This window comes from Equus asinus, chromosome 2 (genome assembly GCF_041296235.1).
Source record: "Equus asinus isolate D_3611 breed Donkey chromosome 2, EquAss-T2T_v2, whole genome shotgun sequence".
In the NCBI taxonomy this organism is placed as follows: domain Eukaryota; kingdom Metazoa; phylum Chordata; class Mammalia; order Perissodactyla; family Equidae; genus Equus; species Equus asinus.
In genome coordinates, this window is record NC_091791.1 from 177,341,297 (window position 1) to 177,360,728 (window position 19,432).

Here is a 19,432-nt window from a genome sequence, read left to right on the forward strand (position 1 = left end):
GACATGCCACTGAGTAATGTGCTATTTTATGGGGCTAATGAGAAATGAACAGAGGCAGACTGAATAATATAAATGATGTATCTGCACCAAGTAAGAGCCAAATGCTTTCAGGACGTTCTACACAAATAAAGATCTAATGGTAATTTGAATATTTGAAAGTGAAAACAGAGTGGAAGCAATAATAATAAAATCTGATTTATGATCAATTTTGACACAGTGTGAATGAGTCACTTTCAGTGCCTACTAATCGCCTCTGTGGAATTCTGCATTCTCAAGCCTCATTCATGGCAAACGCGGTGCTGAGGCCATTTGAAAAACCAAAAGGCCTGGGATGCCAGGGTCAGACTTGTTTCCCTGTAGGAAGCTATCTGCCTCGGGTGGGGGTGAAAGGGTATTTTTGATTATATACACTGTCTATTAATTTTTTTCTCTCTTGCCAACAAGCCCAAAACTAACTTCAGAGAATCTTCTCTTGTTCCGAATGTCAGCACAATTTGATCAGATGCGTATTTACTGCTGATTTCGATTATACTGTTATGCTAACTCCATGTTGAAATAAATAACAAGCATGGCAGAGTCTTCAAGAAAGACACTGACATTCAAGGACTGCTCACTGGCAGAGTGTTCCGTATGAGGTCTGATTCTCCTAAACCACCTTATTTCACGGACTCCCAGTTACCATCTATTGTGTGCTGGGTCTTGATTGCAAATTAAAATATGGAAAAGCGGATGTTCTGGTGTCTACATGATTTGGTAGTAAACAAAGGTTCAGTTTTTTGAGAACGTATTCATGTGAATTGGTATTCTCTGCATTAGTCAAAACACAGAAACACATTAAGTATGGAACTGACCCCAAGGCTCCATCTACCCACTACCAAACCCAATAACGGTGATTTAGTTTCAGCCAAACACATCATCTCCCGCAATAAATTAATGTCGTTAATTTAAATTGTATTGATTTGTAGTTTTGTACTTAATTTACAAATCTGCTTTGGTTTTAGAGTTTATAGCAGCTATAAGAATAAGGCGTTTATACCCAGTCTTATGTTTATACAAATTTAAATAACAATATAATAGAAGCAATCTCAGCAATACTGGAGGTCTATGCAGCACTTACTGTTTTTAAAGGGGTCATACATAAAACACCTGTGAGAAATTCTGCTCTAGCTCTTTAACAGCACATTGTTCCCAGTGGCATAATTCTACAGTTATGCTTTCTCGCTATTTCTGTACACATCTGATAATTTAAAGCCATTATAAAGCTCCCCCCCCCCCCGCCAAAGGACTTGATCTCTTGTAAACCTTCAACTTTTTTTCTGTATGTGGTAAACATTTTTCTTCTTTTCAGAATACAAAGGGTTTAAACATGGTCATCCAGGAGTGCAGCCTGATGGAACGAGCTTACAGCTTGTAGAGACATCAAGTTCATGACCCTTGAACTCTGACCGGCCTTCCAACTATATATTCCTAACCACGTATCCTTTACTAAGCTGTTTATAAGGTTTCTAAACAGAGCAAGGACATGAACGAGTTTTAATATATTTCTTCAAATCATAAAATTGAACATCAATTTACTATTTAACAGCTTTGAAGTGAGAAATGGATCATTGAAAAGACAGGCCATTAGAAGAAATATATCAAAACATATTTTATTTGTAATCGGCCAATTTAACTCAATAGGTGTGTCATTTTTTTTACCTGATTTTCTTTTGGGGGGAGAACATAGCGTTTTTATTACTTTCAAAAGCTGTGAAAGAAAAGAATTATAACCACAAACACAGAGAAAAAGATAGTTTTAGCCATAATCCTTGAAGGCTTTCTCTTCCTTTCTCTGGTTTTGTCTCAGCAATACCAGAAACGCTTAAATGGTTTCCCACTATTTTCTTTTTGTACATCATAAAATTGGATACCAATGAAAAAACTTGTCAAAATCACTGATCTTTCGTAGGTTTCTACTTCAAAATATTATGTCATAATTTCGGAGAAAGGGTAGGACGACTAAAGGAAGGAGAAAAAAGAAGTACAACTCCACTTATTCTATGCATATGCCGCACTCCTTATTAAGGGGCCATTTTAACACGACGCAGGCAAACCCATGCCCTTCGTTTTAACTAAATACATGGAGGACTGTAACACCTCGATCCCAGAGGCTTGGGCCCTCATTTCACAACGCACCAGGCTGTGACTTGAACAGCATGGTTTTAGCAGTAGGTGAAATCAGAATAGTGAACGCGAACATTCCAGTATTTCTTGCCAGTCGGCCTGTCCCGCCTGTTCGCGCTGTGACCGGGCCGGGGGCAGCGGCGGGAAGGATGCAGGCGGACGAGACCGAGTCTCAGTCCAACCCCAACAATGCAATTCCGCGCGTCCCCCTCTCGGCAGACTGGCTGCGCCTGCGCGCCTGGGCCGGGGCCCCAGCGGCGGGAGGCCACCTGTCACGGGCGAGGGCCCCATCCCGGCGCCTGCGCTCCCATCCCACCGACGCCTGCGCAGAACGGACTCTGGGGCGGGACACGTGGGCGCATGCTCGCCGCGGGCAGCCTCGAGAGCAGAGCCGACGGGCCGGCGCTGGGTGCTCCAGTCGTCGGGAGGTCTCCAGGTGGGCTGCACGCTGGGCTCACGTCCACGGTGCCTTCTGGAGCTGGCACAAGGCCCCCAGGGCACCAATGAAATATAGGTGGCAAGTTCTATATTTTGCTGGGATGACCCGTGCTCGACCCAGCGCCCCGGGGGCCCAGCAGGCCCGCTTATTCGCAAGCTCTCCGAGAGACCTGGGGGAGACGCTGCCTGCTGCAGGCAGCCCGCCGGGCCCGCCTCAGACGCGCCAGCCCGACCTGGCCGTCGAGGATCCTGGAGAGCCAGGAAGCGGAGTCGCGGCGCGCAGTGTGCACGGTCCCGCCTGGACGCTCCGGACGCGCCGACGACGCGGACATCCCGAAACTCTCACGGCAGTGCGCACGGAGAGTATTAGGGGATACTAGGGAGTTGCCTTAACTATTCGAGGCGTGATAATGGCTGGGGGACTGCTTTTTTTTTTTAAAGTACTCAGCAGAGGAGCTTTAAGCGGGAAACGACATCTCTGAGCCTCTTTCCCGCCCCGCCCCCGACTCCCGCTCCCAGGGCCTCGAGGACGCCGCGCCGGCGGCCCCGTGCCCGCCGCTCCCGGCATGCTCCGCGGCTCGAGCACCCAGTTACGGGCTCAGGGCTCCCACGGGCCCCTTACCCAGGCTGCCTCGGGAGCTCATTTGCATGTCCCGCCCGACAGGTAAACCCGGCAGGTTCATCGCAGCCTAGCCATCAGAGCACCAAACGTGCGAACCTCGAGACGTGATCCCGTTGCGTCAAGTTTCCCTGACCGTTCCAAGTCGCCGGGAAGGCGGGCAGGCCGGTCACCGTAAGTAGGAAAGGCGAGAGCCCGCCGCGCCTTATATAGCCTGCGGGCGGAGGCGGTGGCGTGCTCGCTTCGGCAGCACATATACTAAAATTGGAACGATACAGAGAAGATTAGCATGGCCCCTGCGCAAGGATGACACGCAAATTCGTGAAGCGTTCCATATTTTGGCCCCGACCTCCTGACCCCGGGCTCATCTGCTCGGAAGAAACAATCTGGATGAAAGCACAACCTGTGACACTCAACAGTGAAATTATGATTTTTCGCTATAGAAATATTCCTGTAGGGCAATCAATGAGATGAAAACGAAGCTGCGTTATATCGGGAAATTTATGTGCAAATATGTCGTTTCTACATATCTTGGCAATGGGAACATGTCAACTTGCATTTTTCTTCAATGAACTTAAAAGTTCTGAAATCGACTTATTTTGGGTCTTGTTTCCCTCAACAACACAAATTCCAGGGGCCCAGATGGGTTGGCTCTTGTTCACCAGAAGACTGCCTGGCACCTGAACTGCTCGAAGAGTCCTCACCAAATCATTCTAAAGTGTTCAATTACTAAGTTATTGCTAAATTAATGAATCCTCACCAAAAGAAGTGTGCGACATTAGTGCACATTTCATGCTCCTCCTTTGTGACATCCTTCGGTCGTTCTGAACCTGAGTGCGTCCGCCCTCTTCTCTGCGAGCTGCACAAAGCCAGGGGCTGTCACCAAGGAGCCGTTACACCGGCTGGATCAACGTGCCAGGGCCGCTGGGTCTCAGAGCTCCAGGACCACCTGGAAACTGGCGGGAGGCGGCAGGGCCATCCAGATCTACTCTCACAAGTCCTCCTGAGGCCGGGTTGTAGGCCTGCTGTCATCCGGCCTTTAGGAGCACTCGGAAATGCCGCTTTACCTAAATCGGACCCATTCCGTGATGGGTGATCTAATTAAAAGGTCACTGCCCAAATCAAAAGGAGATGTTAACCAATGAAAACAACCTAGTGCAGACACTAGGATTACTTAGGTAACCGGAAAAGAGAACCCAGACCCGGCGGCCGTGAGGACCCGGTGGGAGGCCCGCAGAACGCCGCAGGTGTCCGGCACCCGGGGCACACCAGAGCTACCTCTCCGTAGCCCCCAGTCCTTTGCGTTCATCAGCCCGGGAGCAGGAGGTCGGGGCCTGGGCCAAAATATGGAACGCTTCACGAATTTGCGTGTCATCCTTGCGCAGGGGCCATGCTAATCTTCTCTGTATCGTTCCAATTTTAGTATATGTGCTGCCGAAGCGAGCACGCCACCGCCTCCGCCCGCAGGCTATATAAGGCGCGGCGGGCTCTCGCCTTTCCTACTTACGGTGACCGGCCTGCCCGCCTTCCCGGCGACTTGGAACGGTCAGGGAAACTTGACGCAACGGGATCACGTCTCGAGGTTCGCACGTTTGGTGCTCTGATGGCTAGGCTGCGATGAACCTGCCGGGTTTACCTGTCGGGCGGGACATGCAAATGAGCTCCCGAGGCAGCCTGGGTAAGGGGCCCGTGGGAGCCCTGAGCCCGTAACTGGGTGCTCGAGCCGCGGAGCATGCCGGGAGCGGCGGGCACGGGGCCGCCCGGCGCGGCGTCCTCGAGGCCCTGGGAGCGGGAGTCGGGGGCGGGGCGGGAAAGAGGCTCAGAGATGTCGTTTCCCGCTTAAAGCTCCTCTGCTGAGTACTTTAAAAAAAAAAAGCAGTCCCCCAGCCATTATCACGCCTCGAATAGTTAAGGCAACTCCCTAGTATCCCCTAATACTCTCCGTGCGCACTGCCGTGAGAGTTTCGGGATGTCCGCATCGTCGGAGCGTCCAGGCGGGACCGTGCACATTGCGCGCGGCGGCTCCGCCCCTGCGACTCCAGGATCCTCGGCCGCCCCGCCCCCGCCTCTCCTCGGGCCCGCGATTTACTGAGGAAACGGGATCTCTGCCCTGTGGGACGTCCGAGCCCTCGCATTCGGCTCAGGCCTTACTGATGATGTCGTTTGACCTGTTTCTCTGTCCTCCATGGTTCTCGGAAATTCATAGTCCGCTTTAAAGGCCTGAGGAGAGCCGCGCTCGCTTTTTCGAGCCTGCGCGCTTCGTCGGGAGGGCAGCCCGGTGGAGGCGCCTGGCGAAGCGGGGGCTTCAGCGGAGGTCGTCAGCCCGACCCCCGTTAGAAGGGTTCCCACCAAACCTCCTAATGCTTTTCGAATACACTGCGGGTCTCGTTTGTTTGTTTTTAACCCTTGGCTCACGAGCTGTAAGGATGTAAACCCAAGGCCCTTGGTGTCCAAGTTCCGTGCGCCGAGGAACAAAACTGAGAATAAGGGCAGGAACAAAACTGAGAATAAGGGCAGGAAAAGACACAGAGAATGTCAGTGTTCTTTGAGTCTCTGGATCGTTCTATCCTCTCCATGCTTTGGCTCCGAGAGCTAACCAATTACCTTTCCCACGTAGGCAAAACTGAAGCTGTGTTTCCGGCGCTGCGCCGCTGAGAGGCTCTCCTGGAGCCGCCGCGGGTGGGCCTGGTTGCTGGGTCTCGGGCCCCGCCTCCCGCACTCGCCGCCCCGCTGTGGCCGCGCTTTCTTCGGCAGAGGCCGTCGCGTCTGAAAAATGGCTCCGCCCACCCTCGTCTCTGTTGGAATGCCGACTGATGTGTCTCTTCTGGATGGTTTCTGAATGTCGTTTTTTGTCAGGCAGGTGTGCTGCCTCATCCATTAGGACAACGTGCCAGAGGTGTGCGAATTTCACGTGTTGGATTTCCTTACTCTCTTTTCTCGTTTCTGTTACACAGTTGTCTTTTCCTCCAAATTCTTGTTACCCTTCAGTCTTTTCCTCCAGTTTCTTCTTCCTCCATGCTGAGCCGCTCCCTGTCTACATTGCGTACCTCGCTAAGCGAACGCGTTTACCCACTTCACCTTCTGCCTTTGTCATCACGCTCGTGTCTTCACGCTACACATCCGTAACATTAAAACTCTATTGGCTTCTGCTAAACTAAAAAATATTTAAGTCCCATCTTTGCATTTTGACAAAAACAGTTCTTGCTCTTATCACCAGTTAAGGATATGTAAATCTCTAGTCACTTTCTGAGGGGGAGATAGTGTTCTTTACCACGTCTTTTGGAAGTCATATCGGAAGCTTTTCAATCGTTTGTATTCCGAGTTAAGATATGACTCATGGGAAGAAAGAGTCTCAAAAGGCATTGTTAACAAATTGACATTAGGAGACATTGATTTAAAGGATTTTTCTCAGCTTATCCGATGTTTTAACAAGAAAAGGAGTTTTATTTTTATATTCTGGAAGATTTGGAGTCTACTACCAATAAATGTTGTCATAGTAATTTCCACTATTTACATTAGCAGTGGAATAAAACAACTATCTAGGTTTTCTTAGTGGTGCATAAAACTGTGATTCATATAGAGATGTAGTATCTCATTTTTCAGAGACAGAAGCTGAGTCTGAGATAAGGGTGTAGTATTTTCGCTAGGCCGTACTGGCACTGGTCCTACCATCTTCTGGGGCCAAATCCATTGGTCTTTCCAACTGCACCACTTGTAGTATTACCAGGTCATACTAGTTGCACCATAGGTTACAAAGAACAGAATAAAGACTTCCAGCCTGCCATTTTACAATCACGTTTCTTTTTTTATTATTTAAAAAAATTTTTTTATTGTGGTAACGTTGGTTTATAATATATAAATTTCAGGTGTGTATCATTATATTTTGATTTCTGTATAGGTTACACCATGGTTATCACCCAAAGACTAATTACAGTCCATCACCACACACATGTGCCTAATCACCCATTTTTGCCCTCCTCCCTCCCCACTTACCTCTCTGGTAATCATCAATCCAATCTCTGCCTCTATGTGATTGTTTATCATTGTTTTAATCTTCTATTTATGAGTGAGATCATACGGTATTTGAGTTTCTCCCTCTGACTTATTTCACTTAGCATAATACCCTCAAGGTTCATCCATGTCATCATAAATGTCTGGATTTCATTGTTTTTATGGCTGAGTAGTATTCCACTGCGTATATATACCACATCTTTATCCACTCATCCCTTGATGGGCACCTAGTACAACCACGCGTTTCTGAGTTCTCATTTGACTGCAACAACATGATAGCACACACTGATAAGTGGAAAGTCTACGTTAAGCTTTGTCTTTTTATTCACAGAAAGGGAACATTAAATGATGTGACAATTGAAACAGGCAAAGACCACAAGTTATTTCCTCTTCAGGAATTTTGCTTTAATTAAAAAGAAGAAGAAGCTCAACCGAAGTCCCTACATCTTCTTGAGCTAGGAACAGATGAGTTGCATAGAACCACAGCATCAATGACCAGCTTTACCTGGTGTGAAATTGGTGAACTGCAGCTGGGGAACAGAGGTTATCCACGTGGGCTGTAGGTTGTAATCACCACGAAGCTTTTTAGAATACCAGTGCCAGAGCCCTCCCCTGAAGGTTCTCTTTGCTGTGTCTTTACTGTGAGCTCTCAGCCTTCACAGATCTGCTTCAGGCTTGTCAACCCTCTTGTTTCTTCCCTCTCATCTCCTTTCTTTTCCATCTGACACACTGCGCATCAGGTGAAGCCTGTCTGAGTTCCCCACCAGGCCCCTTCCTTTGCTACTCCCTTCCTTTTATGGCCATACCCCTTTCCCTCATGTAGCACCCATTTACTCCCCAGGACTCCTCCTAAATGGCCCACCTAAAGAACTCCAAGGATTTTTCACAGTTCACCAGTCCTGGGTTTTATTTCTTCAGGGCTCTGCTAGCTAACCCCACAAACTAAAATGAATCATAAGCCCTGTTTCCCAAACTTGCCTGGTGATGGATTCCTAGACCCAATTTCTTACAGTTTCCACAGGATTGATCTGTGCCAAGGGGTTCAAAGGATGATCCTGTATATCTCCCAGATGACTTGTGTTTTACAGACTACTTTTAATGAAGTGAGAAAGTCACTGTGGTTAGGCTGGTGTGAGATATTTGTGTGCATGGAGCCCTTTCACAGCAACCAGTGTTGACCAAAATAATCCATAACTGATCTATAAATGAAAATTTGGGTGAGTTTATTCTGAGCTGAAATCTGAGGACCATGGCCTGGGGCCTTTCTTCCCGAAGGAAGAAAGGGCACCAAAGAAATGAGGTGTACAGAGTGGTTATATACCCCCAAAGAGGGTGCTTTACATATGATTGAAATGTCCCTCCCACAATAGTCACAAGATTGCCCTGTCGGCACAGCGCTTGATGGACACAGCAGGTAGTGGGTCTGCCATCTTGGTGGGCGTAGCAGGAGGCAAGTCTATTGTCTGGAGCTGGGGGGTCACAGGTGAGCGCAGCAATCAGTTTCTAGCCTAAGGAAAGATGCTTAATCCTTAAGGAGATGCCAAAGTTGGGAGGGGGAGGGAGGTTGCACCTTTATCTCAAGGGCCTTTGCTCTTGCCGTAGGGAATCTCTAAAGCAGATATACAATGCATGCTCAACGGCCTCTGTCAGGCCCTTTTGGAAAGACAAGGTCAGGCCGAATTAGGTTTATACCACATGGCTTCCTCATATACTCCAATATATACTATTGCTTGCCATTTTTATTTGTCACCAGTTTCCTTAATTTGTAGCAGATAACCTTGTGTTGTATTCCCTGGCGGGGTGGGGGGGGGGGCGGGGGGGGGTGGCAACAGACTATCAGAGATGAGCTTCCTTATTTCTTCCCCTTACTACAAATTTACCTATATTTACACGCACTCCTATTTCCTCTCTTCTGGTTTCACTGGAGAAGTGTCCCTTGAAGGGGAAAAACTTGTGCCCAACTGAGGAACTGCATCGTCTAGACTCTAGAGAATACCCTCCAGGGTTATCTGATTCCAATTCTATGGAAACTATCATACAACTCTGTAAATTGTAGATAACTGATAGCAAAATAATTCTTGTTTATAGACACGCAAAATCTGTCCTGACCAGTAGAGGTTTAATTGACTTCTCTCTACCACTGTGGAAGAAGAGAGGACATTCATTTCAACATTGCTTTAGTCCATATAAATTTGTGATTTTTGATTTCTCCTTTGAGTTGGTCACATTTTCCTTGTTCCTTCATCAGTTAATACATTCAATAAAATCTTTAACACATGCTTATTTTATATCTGTATGAGAAGCATGATTTTTATCTTTTTTTTTAAATTGTCTTTTAACAGTTTGGAGGTCTTCTACTGAGATGCCCAATGGGTTCACCCAACAAAACCAGGAATACTTTTCACCAGCGAAGTGCAGCTCATGGGCCACTTAAAGCCCAGACACATGCTTTTTTGATTCTAGAAGTGACTATAGAACTTTGCTAACTCTTTGTTTTTCAAGTTTAATATTGTTCTCTATTAATTTTGTGGTTTGTCTTTGTTTTGTTTACAGCAATAAATCATTGCCTACTGTTGGTAGCAATGGCTGGAAATTGGGTGTTATGGTCTGACCATTTGGTGAGCTCTGCACTGGATGAATCATTTGAAGAGATCCAGTGTCTGTTGGGTGAGACAACAGAGAAGCTAGTTTGTTTGCCTGTTCATCTATTTGGGCTCAAATCAATCAAGACTGTTGTGTGCCACCAAGAAGGTGAATAGCTCTTTGATATCTGAACTAGTAAATATTTTGCTTCTGTGTTTTCTCTTGACTCATGACTGAAATTTTAGAATTGAAGCTGTAAACTCTACATGTCTCTATGTCTGTAATTCAGAAAGGTCTCTACCTCTCATTGTCTGAGTGTATGATGTTTTTCTAAATCTGGATGGTATTAGATTATCAAATCTCCTAAATTAAAAAAGCCTTGTTCTGACTGGCTTATAAGCGCTTGTAAGTGAAATGTAGTATTCCTACAATTCTCAGAAAGTAAGGAAATAGAACTTCTAAGTTTTAAAATGTGCTGGGTTTAAAAAGTATTTTAAAAGAAATTAGCTCAGAAACATTTTAAGAATTCAAGTTTACACAATTTAGGTAAATCTTTCGCAAACTAAACTAGTTTAATAATTTGGTTTAATAAAAACAGCTATTTCTTCTCTGATTTATCAGTGTTACATGTAACACAAGTGTTTATTTTTATTATACTTGGGTATGTTTTTTTCTAAATTATACAGGTTTACTGATAAGCTAGGATTACTTCTACTTAATGCTTGCTTATGAAAAATGTAAATTTGTATTTGACCCCATTGAATCTTTATTCTGATGAATTATTATTCCATTAGTAATATGTTCTATACTGTGTCAGCTTGAAGATAAATGTCGAAGATCTAGGTAGCCTACAATCTTGGATTGGTATTAAATTGGGTTAATTAACGGAAAATCATTGGATACCTAGATCATTTCTAAGTAAGATTGAATACTAAAGTATTAATTAATAAGCATAATTTTAACTTTATATACCTTTGCTTCTTATTTTTATATACTATAGAAAGACTCTGTCTGTGGGTCATGTCAATGAACATGTTGATTTTTGCCACTTTAGGAAGATGTATATGGGACATTAGCAACTGTGGAAAATTGGGTTAATTCATGAATTATTGAATTCATGAGCTCTGCTAGTCTGATAACATGCTGGGGTGTGACAGTTCACTTTATCCACCCCCCAGTTTTCTCTACAAAACAGAAGTTATTTTGGTTAACATTTATGTGTTATAAATGGTTGAAACTACACTGAGAAGGAATGGTTGCAGAGAAATATAACTGTGTATGTGCTTCTGTTTTTTCAAGGAAAAGACTAGTTTTGCCTTAAAGCAGCATCGTGAAGTTTTTAATATTACTTTATTTTTCTTTTAATCTCTCTAGTATCTATAATGAGGTCTCCTCTTTCATTCCTGATGTTGGTAATTTGTGTTTTCCCTCTTATTTTCTTGATCTCTCTGGCTAGAATTTTATCAATTTTATTGTATTTTGCAAAAAACAAGTTTTTGGCTTCATTTTTTTCCTACTGTTCATTTCTATGTCATTGATTTCTGCTATTTACTATTTCCATCCCTCTATTTACTTTAGGTTTAATCGGCTCTTCTTTCTCTCGTTTCCTATAGTAGAAATTTAGATTATAAATTTTAGATTAAACCTTTCTTCTTTTCTAATAGAAGCATTTAAAGCCATAAATTTGCCTCTAGGCAGTCTTAGCTACTTTAACTGTATGCTACAAATTTTAATGTGCTGTGTTTATATTTTCATTTAGTTCAAAATATTTACTTTCCCCTTTATTTTTTTTTGGTCACATGGATTATTTAGATGCTTATTTTTAGTTTTCAAATATTTGGGGGATTTCCTAGGTATCTTCATGTTATTTTTCTAGTTTAATTCTATTGTGGTATCATTTCAATTATTTTAAATGTACTGAGTCTTGTTTTATAGCCCAGGATATGGTATGCCTAGTGAATGTTCCATGTGCCCAGGAAAAGAATGTACAGTTGTTGGCTAAAGTGTTATATAAATGTTAATAGGTCAAGTTAGTTGATAATGTTGTTCAAATCATGTATATCCTTACTGATTTTTGGTGCTTCTCCATCAGTTATCGAGAGAGGACTGTTGAAATCTCTAGCTATAATTTTGGAGTTCTCTGTTTGGCCTTTCAGTTTCAGTTCCAACAGTTTTTGCTTTGTGTCTTTTGAAACTCCGTTGTTAGATACATACACGTTTAGGATTGCTACGTCTTCTTGAGGAATTGATCCTGTTATCATTATGAAATGTTCCCCAACTATCACAACTACTAAAATTAATCAGATGGATTTTTGATGATTTATAAAAACATTTAAAATTAAAACACAATTTGTGTTTCACCAAAACTACATCTCCTTTATCCTGCTTTAATTTTTTCCATGGCAACTATCTCCATCACACAATTTGTTTGTTTTTCATCTTCTCCCACTAGAATAAAAGTTCTAAAGAGTAAGATGTCATCTGTTTTGTTCACTGCTGTATCCCAACTACCTGTCACAAAGTCTGACCTCAGTAAATACTTTCTGCATGAATAATATATAAAAAAGCTGCAACAACTGGAAGAACATAATATTTCCATGACTCTACCCCATTTGCTCTGTGGTAAGATGTCCTCTGCTCACACAAGGCTATTTCAGAAATAGCTTCTACACCCCAGCTCTCCCGCTGCCCTTCTGCACAACTAGTGCCACAAAACAGTGTTGCTGTGGGTTCTCAGGGCCTCAGACATTAGTGAGATAACTCTTTGTTTTAGCTTGTTCTTTGTATCTCAGCCGCCTCTCCTCTAGCTAGGATTTAGTCCTGAATCATTCCAGAGTGGTGAGTCTGAGTGACAGACACCCAGATCCTGGCCCCTCACCCTGGACCCCTGTAAGGAGCCTCCACTCACTCCTTCAGGAGGCTGTTCAGGCCCTCATATAAGACGGACTCTTGGGGCCAGCCTCACTGTTTCTACTAGTAGCTCTATATATCCCTGGGTTGTAAGGTGATCAGGAGTTTGGTTCTTATACCAAACCCAGCTGCATAAAGCATTTACATTTCACATCTCCTTACCACACTGTGGTTTCACTTCCCTCACCAATTCTGTTCATTCACATGGCTGAAGGTTTTTGTTTTCCCAGGAAATTTAAGCTTCAGAAAAACTGAAGCTACTCTCACTGTAATATTTGATAATGTAAACTGCAAATAAAACATTTATCAATCAAATCGTCCTCTCAGATTTATTTCTAAAGGTTGAAAAAAAAAATCTCTTTTAATTAATTGTGTGTTTTGGGTATCGTGGAAGAATCCCTGCGTCTGAGGGTCAGAGTTCAAATTCCAGCTCCACCTCTTGGACAACCGAGACCCTCTTGTGAAATAGGGATAATAATCATGTCTGCCCTGCTTGCCTCTGAGGGTTGACAGAAGGGTCATGAGAAATTCTTGGGGAAGCGCCTTGTGCGTTGCAGAGCTCTGCAGGTGTGTAAATTGCTGTTGTTGCCATGAGGGGCTATTTTCAACTTTAAGGTTTCGCTGCATCCTGAAGAGCACCTGCCTACAACTCTTAAACTTGGAGGAATACAACCCAGTATCCACTGGCTGTTACCTTGGAAACGAGGACCATTTAAAAACACTGGAAACGTAACTGGAAGGAAAAGCACACTTGGGGCCAATCACTTTTTTTTTTTTAAAGCTTAAAATATTGGGCACCTGTTTAAACATCCCTAATCACTTTTTTTTTTTAAATCCCAAAGCTATGTACATTTGGGTTGTCCTTGTTAAATACATGATGAAAATGAGAGAGACAAGATCTGGTGTCACTTCGGGAAAGTTAAGACTTAAAAGTCATACTACTTGTATCTACTTTGTACCTACTATTAGCCTATTTGTTTTTCTTGTTATCTAGGATGCTGTCAGCAGGTCAGACTCTGTTCTTGGTCAGCTGTAAGAGTTCCAATGTAATCATCTAGGACTTCAGAGGAACAAAAAAGCATCCAAGCACCCAACAGTGTTTTTGCCAGAAAATCCTTCATCCTTGTGACAATGTATAATTCTGGTTCATGCTAGGTTCACAAACTTCTTTATTTCTGTATCCTTCTTTGGCTACTCTTTGTCTATGACCCATAACTGTTGATACCCCGAAGCCTTACTGCTTGGATCCTGCTTTCCTCTTCAATAACTTTGGGTAAGTTCAGCCACTTGGGGTTTGGTCTACAGACTATGCAAATCTTATCTCTGGTTCAGTGGGGGATACACTCCAGTGCTCCGTACCTCTGTCCTCTGAACTCATTTAATCCAGATTCCTGGGATTATGATTCAGTTGGTCTAGAGAGGAGCCTTGGAATCTGCATTTTACTAGGTGCCTAGGGGATTCTGATGCAGGGCTCTGTGGGCTAGTCTTTGAGAGTCACTGTGTTCTTCAACTGCTGGCCTGATTTTTATCTTTTATCTTAAATTTAGTGACCTTAAGACTAACCTTCCACAAATAGATACAGCTTTCTTTTCCTTGTTATTGTGCCTGGACCCCAGTTTTGTAAAGGTAATCAGTGTAGTCTTGGTTCTTCCGTCTTCCTCCTTTTTCCTCCTCCTCCTCCTCCTTTCTACTTTACTTCTCTCTCATCCAGTCATTCACTGAGTCCAGTTGGCTCCTCCTCCCCAGTCTTCATTAACACTACGTCTCATTCTCATGGCCACCCCTCTAAAACCCTCACCCTCACCAACTCGCACCTGGACTATCCAAAGGTCTTCTAGTTTCTCTCTTCCTGCTCTAATCCTTTTTTCACATAGTTGACTGTCATTTTGTACAAACATCATACTCACCTACTCAAGAATAAATAGTGATTCTCTGTCTCCCATGTCAGAACTGAACTTCTCACCCTAGGATTTTATGTTTTTTATCAACTACACTCATTACTCCAAAATTATGTATTTTTAGTCTCTGAACTAGTGCCTCCAGTCTATTATTTAGACACAATTTCTTTACTTTTGCCTTTGAGTATATTTTCTTAAAATATATTCATTACAAACCTCCATGGACATAGAACTACTTTGTTAAAGGGGAATTTTGGTACATTGACTACATTGTTATAGATCCCTTCCCATAGGCAAGGGCTAGAGAAGAAACCAAGTGGATGATTGAAGACTTCACATTCCTCTACTTTATCACAGAGTTGAACTTCCCTTTGCTGGTTTCCTTAGCTTAAATTGGATTCCTCATGCTCGACGAACTTTGACCTTGAACTTTTAGAGGGAATAGAGTACCTTTTAATATGTTGTCTATTGGTAAAATTTCCCTAAAGCTGGACTGTCAAAATTTTAAGTCAATATGTAGATTGTTTGGAACACCTTAAAAAATATTTCTTGTCTGAGCATTGTTGTCTATTTAGTTAAAGTGAATCTACTAAGACAAAATTCTGACATGTTTTGAAAATTAAAAACAATTATTCAGAAATTCAGGAGCTCAAGCTGGTCACTATCATAATAGATCTTTTGCTCTTCTTATTCCAGTGCTTTGATGTCTCTGGTAGCCATGGAGAAGCTCATGTGGAAGGGGTCTAAGTATCTGATAAACCAACATAGGTTTCTTTTCAGAGCACTTATCATTGAGATTGGCCGCTGTCCACTACCTTGAGAAAGACTTACAGTTCTCAACCTCTTTTCACTGCAGCACAACACCCCTAAGGGAAACTCTGACAGTAACAGAGGTTTGCTAAATCAGTTCTCAAAGGGGCTTTCCCTTTTCTCCTCTCTGGGTCGGGTGGGTGACATATGTGTTATTTAGACAAGTTTCTCCGTTGGTTCTGAAACACCCACCCATTCTCCACTGGGAGTCACAGCTTTCAGATGTCCTAATTGCTCCTTCTTTAATATAATTAAAATTTGTCAGCTTGATTTATCAGTTTCTGAAGGATTTATGGTAAAGTTTACCTCTGTCTTTGTAGTTCTGAAAAAGTTTTTATTGTAATTCTATCACTTTTGCTTTATGTAATTAGGTGCTTACAAGTTCAGGATTGCTGTATCTTCTTGGGGTGTTTCTGCTTTTTGTTTTTGTTTTTGTTTTTTAAAGATTGGCACCTGAGGTAACGTCTGTTAACAATCTTGTTCTTTTCCTTCTCCTTCTTCTTTCTCCCAAAGCCCCTCAGTACATAGTTGTATATTCTAGTCATGGGTCCCTCTAGTTGTGGCATGTGGGACACTGACTCAGCATGGCCTGACGAGTGGTGCCATGTCCGTGCCCAGGATCCGAACCAGTGAAATCCCAGGCTGCCGATGCACTTGGCAACGGGGCAGGCCCCGGGGTGTTTCTTTTTATCTTTGAGTAGTGTACTACTTTATCTCTGTTCATGCTGCTGCATTAGATTTTATGTTGTCTGGTATTAATATTGCTAAGTATGCTTTCTTTTGGTTAATATTTGCTTGGCATAGCTTTATCCATTTCTTTATTTTCCAACCTTTGGTGTGATTTTTTAAAAATTTTCTTCTTGTAAATAGCCTTATTTGGATCTTAAAAAATTGACACATTCTGTTATCTCATTTTTTAATAACTGGGTTTAATACAGGGGTAGGACCAGAGAGTAAGTATTTTTGACTCTTTGGGCCATACAGCCTCTGTCATAACTACTCAAAAATAGCCACTGACAGTACGTAAACAAAGGCACATGGCCAGATTTGGCCTGCCAGGTGTAGTTTACCAATCCCTGGGCTTAACCCCATTTATATTTTTGTGATTGATAATATATATATGGACTTATTTTGTGTTTTTTGTTTACCATCTGTATTGCTTAGGACCTTGCTAGCTGAGGTTACAGATACAGATGAACCTGGAAACTTCAGTGGCTTAGCAGTGTATGTTTTGTCATGTAAAATCCAATCAGTGTCACAGAGGGGATGGTCTGCCCCATACAGTCATTCAGGACCATCTTGTGGCTCTGCCACTCCCAACATGTGATCTCCCATCAAGATCACCATAGAGAGGGAAAGAAAGGGGGGAGAAGGCACACCTGCCTCCTAACCACAGCCGCCTGAAAGTCATTTATATCACTACTGCTTACATTTGGTTGTGAGAACTAGTCACATGGTCCCACCTAGAAGCAAGAGGGGCCTGGGTAATGTAGTACCTGGCTTCATGGCCACTTCCCAGCAACAGTTGCTCACTGTGGTAGAGGAACACAAATCTTTGGCAGACGTCTAGACATTTCTGCTACAGCCACTCTTTTTCTTTGCTGCTTTTTTTTTTTTTTCTTTCCTGCCTCCTGTGGGATTGATACATTTTTTTCTATTCTCCTCTATTCCCTTTGTTTACTTAGAATATATGTGATGTATTTCTCTTATTTTAGTGTTATCCTTATAGTTTTAACATATATACTTAATTTTGAAAATTTCCGTAAAGCCTACGTTTGTTCGGTATATCTCTTCTCTTCTGGATAAGAAGAGAGTCTCTTTATTCTTCCCCTCCCCCTATACAGACACTCCACACATCTTTCTTCTTATTGTTGTCTAGGGTTTTATTTCAACTTAAAAAAAAAAAAACCCAAGTAGTTATTTTTATGGTTAAGGATTAAATATACCATTGTTATATTTTTATCAGTTTCTATATTCATTGTCTTGGATTCTTTCTTGCTAAAGTGCATTCTTCAGTCTTGTTTCTTTTGTTTTTTTCAGTGAGAGTCTTGGGGTGGTGAGCTCCCTTACTTTATTATACCTGAATAGCTGGGTGTAGAAGTCAAGGTGGATGTTGTTGTCTCTCAGTATGTGGAAGATAATACTCCGTTTTCTTTTGGCGTTGATTGTTGCTGATGATACATCTGTCAGTCTAATCGTCATTCCTTCCTTGGAATCTGTCTTTTCTCTCTAGTAACTTTTACAGTGTTCTGTAGTTTGACCACACACTATGGTTGTGGATTTATTTTTATTGATTCACCTTGCCTCTCAGAGTACATTTTCAAACTGTGGACTCATATTTCTTCAGTTCTTGAAAATTGCTAGCCCCTAACCCTTTGAATATTGCTCCTCTTCCATTAACTCCCTGCTCTTTGGGGATTGATTAGATATATTTTGAAGCTTCTCAATATATTCTCCACATCTCTTAACTGCTCTTTCACAATTTTTTTATTCTTCTCAGTGGTTTGTTCTCAGCACAGTTTTTCACTTCCTAATCCTCTTTTGGGTGTGTACAGACTAGAGGTGATCTCATCTATTAAGTTTTTCAGTTTTTGTATTTTTCATTTATTATATTTTTCATCTACCTCCTGTCTTTGTTTCAGTTTTTTAAAAAAACTTTTTAAAATGATTTCTGTGTTAGACCACAGAAATACTCTCCTGATGATGTAATAATTCCATCTCCTTGCTTTCTTTTCTTTTCTTTTTTTTTTTGCTGAGGAAGATTGGCCCTGAGCTAACATCTGTTGCCAATCTTCCTCTTTTTGCTTGAGGAAGATTGTCACTGAGCTAACATCTGTGCCAATATTCCTCTATTTTGTATGTGGGATACTACCACAGCATGGCTTGATGAGCGGTGTGTAGGTCCACACCTGAGAGCCGAACTGGCAAACCCCAGGCTGCTGAAGTGGAATGGGTGAATTTAACCACTACGCCATTGGGCTGGCCCCATTATTTCAGTTTTTAAATGAATGTTATTTCTTCCTTTATCTCTGTGAGGATCCTAAAAACACATAAACACTTTTTAGATTATTCTGTTATTTTCATTGCATTTGCCACGTTGGCTGACTTTTTTTGGTTGTCTTTACTTATTGAGAGATTCTCACTTTCTCTTGCCCTTTCCGTTCATTCATCCCTCCCTGAATGGTTGTCTCTAGCCCAAGCCCCCTGAGACCTCTGTTCAGAGCAAGGTATTCTGTGGGTGGGGGAGTGTCCTCCCCTGTGTGCTACTGAAGGTCAGAAGTTCAGTCCCTGTGTTCATGAGAAGCCTTGCTCAGGTCCTTGCTCAGTCAGCTTGGCTTCAATGCTCTGCTGGTTTTCTCCTGTCTCCATAGGTTTGCAGCTTCACAGGAGGCTTAACCTCAGGCAGCAGCTGCAGCGGCTCTCCTGTCATGGGTAGGGTGGGTGGGGGACACTAGTCCAGCCCTGATTTCCCACAGTGAGCCTGGCTCAAGGCACCTGCCAGGTGTGGAGCATCTCTAGGCACCATGAATACCCAAGAGTAGGAATCAGCTGAGTCCAAGGAGAGCATCATCTTGCTTTAGAGCCCACCTTTTTAATATCTTCTTTTTACATTTTATCTGTTGCTTTATGTTTGGAGCAGTGGTGAGAGGGATGTGGTCCCATTCCTCTTCTTTTAGGAAGCAATCCACCCTAATTTGAGAGCTTTCCCCTGTTCCTTTTGATTCCTTCATTGGGTGTCATACTGCTCGGCCCGTTTTTCGCACCTCACATCACTGTTGGATCCCCAAACTCAGAGCAAACAAGCATGAATTGTTGTTGATAATTTTCCTCAGAGACACATGCTGGTGACTGAGCCTGAGGATGGGAGTAGGTTGGGTCTCTGGCTGTGTCACAGTGAGGTTAGGATGTGGCTGGCTTGAGTGTGAGTCCTGGGAGGGCCACCATGTTCCCCTACCCTTGCTCCTCCTAATACCTCTGTCCCCAGCTAGTCTGGCACAG

At 43.1% G+C, this 19,432-nt stretch overlaps 1 long non-coding RNA gene and 2 other non-coding genes across 4 annotated transcripts; 2 read left to right on the plus strand and 1 right to left on the minus strand.

Moving 5' to 3' along the window:
- Positions 1 to 1,373: 1,373 nt before the first annotated feature.
- On the plus strand, positions 1,374 to 13,010 carry LOC123283090 (uncharacterized). 2 transcript variants are annotated; one of them, XR_011501543.1, is made up of 3 exons: positions 1,374 to 2,599; positions 5,838 to 6,116; positions 9,785 to 13,010. It is a non-coding gene; the product is annotated as an uncharacterized lncRNA (long non-coding RNA). The 2 variants fall into 2 exon arrangements; XR_006523558.2 differs by lacking the exon at positions 1,374 to 2,599 and adding an exon at positions 5,712 to 5,754.
- LOC123283695 (U6 spliceosomal RNA) lies at positions 3,455 to 3,561 on the plus strand. Its single transcript, XR_006524361.1, has one exon. It is a non-coding gene; the product is annotated as a U6 spliceosomal RNA (small nuclear RNA).
- Positions 4,561 to 4,667, minus strand: LOC123283696 (U6 spliceosomal RNA). Its single transcript, XR_006524362.1, has one exon. It is a non-coding gene; the product is annotated as a U6 spliceosomal RNA (small nuclear RNA).
- Positions 13,011 to 19,432: the final 6,422 nt, after the last annotated feature.